At 49.2% G+C, this 2,500-nt stretch overlaps 1 long non-coding RNA gene across 1 annotated transcript in view; it reads right to left on the bottom strand.

Moving 5' to 3' along the window:
- The window catches only part of LOC106319800, a 26,970-nt gene extending 24,478 nt beyond the window's left edge, over positions 1 to 2,492 (bottom strand). The window contains exon 1 of the long non-coding RNA XR_001265549.1: positions 2,482 to 2,492. This is a non-coding gene — a long non-coding RNA (uncharacterized LOC106319800). The remainder of the gene's footprint in view (positions 1 to 2,481) is intronic.
- Between the last annotated feature and the right edge of the window lie 8 nt (positions 2,493 to 2,500).

The raw sequence follows: 2,500 nt of genomic DNA, 5'->3' as shown, positions 1-2,500 counted from the left end.
CTCTAATCGATCGGCGGACCGGATTGCTCCGTTCCACATCCGACCGGGACGCATCACCGGCCCCCATCCGCTTCCCTCTCAACAATTTCAAGCACTCTTTGACTCTCTTTTTAAAGTCCTTTTCATCTTTACCTCACAGTACTTGTTCGCTATCGGTCTCTCATCCATATTTAGCCTTGGACGGAATTTACCGCCCGATTGGGGCTGCATTCTCAAACAACCCCACTCGTAGACAGCGCCTCGTGGTGCGACAAGGTCTGGGCATGACGGGGCTCTCACCCTCCCTGGCGCCCCTTTCCAAGGAACTTGGGCCCGGTCCGTCGCTGAGGACGCTTCTCCAGACTACAATTCGAACGCCGAAGACGTCCGATTTTCAAGCTGGGCTCTTCCCGGTTCGCTCGCCGTTACTAAGGGAATCCTTGTTAGTTTCTTTTCCTCCGCTTATTGATATGCTTAAACTCAGCGGGTGATCCCGCCTGACCTGGGGTCGCGTTGAGGACTTTGGGTCATCAAGAGCTATTGGACCGAAATGACCGACGATTTGACGAGAATTGAATTCACCACCGCATGTCAAGACGCTCCTGGCATCCTTAGCTCGGATTTTGGCCAACCGCGTGCGGTAACACACGGGAGACCAGCTTCCGTCCGATATCCTCGAGAGGATTGGGGGGCGACGATTTGTGACACCCAGGCAGACGTGCCCTCGGCCAGAAGGCTTGGGGCGCAACTTGCGTTCAAAGACTCGATGGTTCACGGGATTCTGCAATTCACACCAAGTATCGCATTTCGTTACGTTCTTCATCGATGCGAGAGTCGAGATATCCGTTGCTGAGAGTCATTTTAGACTTTACATTGCAGCACAACTTCCGAACAAACACCGTCTCCGGGTTGCCAAAAGCAGGCTGTTTAGTGGAATGTTCCTTGACACTTTTTGTGTCGGGGTTTGGTGATATCCGGAAGCTATGCGTACGATCCGACCGAAACTGAAGTCTTGGCCATGGACGAACGCATAACCACGGAATCAGTGGGCACGAGATCAACTAAGAAACCGGCCCACCGAGAGTGATGTTTCATCGTTCTCGGTCATTCTGTTTACAGGGTACGACAATGATCCTTCCGCAGGTTCACCTACGGAAACCTTGTTACGACTTCTCCTTCCTCTAAATGATAAGGTTTAGTGGACTTCTCGCGACGTCGCAGACGGCGAACCACCCACGTCGCCGCGATCCAAACACTTCACCGGATCATTCAATCGGTAGGAGCGACGGGCGGTGTGTACAAAGCGCAAGGACGTAGTCAACGCGATCACTAATGCTAAGATCCATTGGGAAATAGATGTCATCACATCTCCCATCAAGCTTCTCCTCTGTAGTTTCCAGAGCTCTATAGATCCCTTCTATCAACTGATCTATCTCTTCTCTGGTGTTGAAATCTGGTTGAGACTTCATCATGTGTGGGCGTGGCGGATTGTTATCGATCGATGCGTGATGGTGCTGGTCGATTGATGTGTGATGTTGCCTGTCGATCGATGGAGGTGGTCTGATATCGATCGATGGTGGTTGTCTTCTGTCGATCGATGGAGGTGGTGTAACACCCCCAAACCGTTTTAGGCATAGGTCGAACCACCGGCCAACAATTAAAACCGATGGCCAGACCGTCTACCGAGGTTCGGGAGAGCTACATGATGGGTTAACGGGCAATTCAGCCAAAGTCACAAAAAGTGCAATTTGTAACTAGGCCAGTCCGCCCACTAACACGTCCCATCAGACCAAAGCCAAAGGCTTCTCAACCCGTACCCCAATCTGACGTTGTGTTAGCTCGGACAAGCTAATATCAGAAACAACAAGGCATTTGCACAAAACTTTCGCTTTATTTATCTTATATAATATCTGGTTTACAACACACAAAATATTATACAAGTAGTTGCATGCCAAGCGAGAAATAGTACATACTTATAGTCTGAAAGCGTCTTAAGAAAAAAAATGCAAATCTACTCCAGCCAGCCTAGCCTCCTGCGACCTCTACAAGCTCGCTACTGGTCATCTGAAACAACAACGAGTGAGGAGCGAGTAATCTTGCATTACTCAGTGAGTTACAATCCCCAACTAACAAATACAACCCCTCGCTATCCCACCCCAAACATTCTAAAGCGAGAGGTTCACCTAATAGCACAATTCAATAACATAAGCAATATCAGAAATACGCAGCGGTAAACGATAGCAAGATAACTAGCATTATGCTAATTACTAGCTCATCACCAAACTCAAACTCGAGTTAATCCAGGGTTTAACAACCCGAAACACGATATAATATATATAACAAACTTGGGCCCTGGTGACGTTAGGTTCCTCCTTCACTATCGGCAATATCCTATCTTCCTACCACAAAGGCCAGAAGAAGGAACTTTCAACCGACCGCAGCCCACAGTCCTTCGGGTCACCGCGCGACATCCCACTGTCCTTCTGGTCACTGCCACATTACACCGTCGTGTAATCACTCG

The sequence above is a fragment of the Brassica oleracea genome, unplaced genomic scaffold (assembly GCF_000695525.1).
Source record: "Brassica oleracea var. oleracea cultivar TO1000 unplaced genomic scaffold, BOL UnpScaffold00616, whole genome shotgun sequence".
NCBI lineage: Eukaryota > Viridiplantae > Streptophyta > Magnoliopsida > Brassicales > Brassicaceae > Brassica > Brassica oleracea.
The sequence above is the reverse complement of the archived record's forward strand: the minus strand, read 5'-3'. Positions and strand labels throughout refer to the sequence as shown.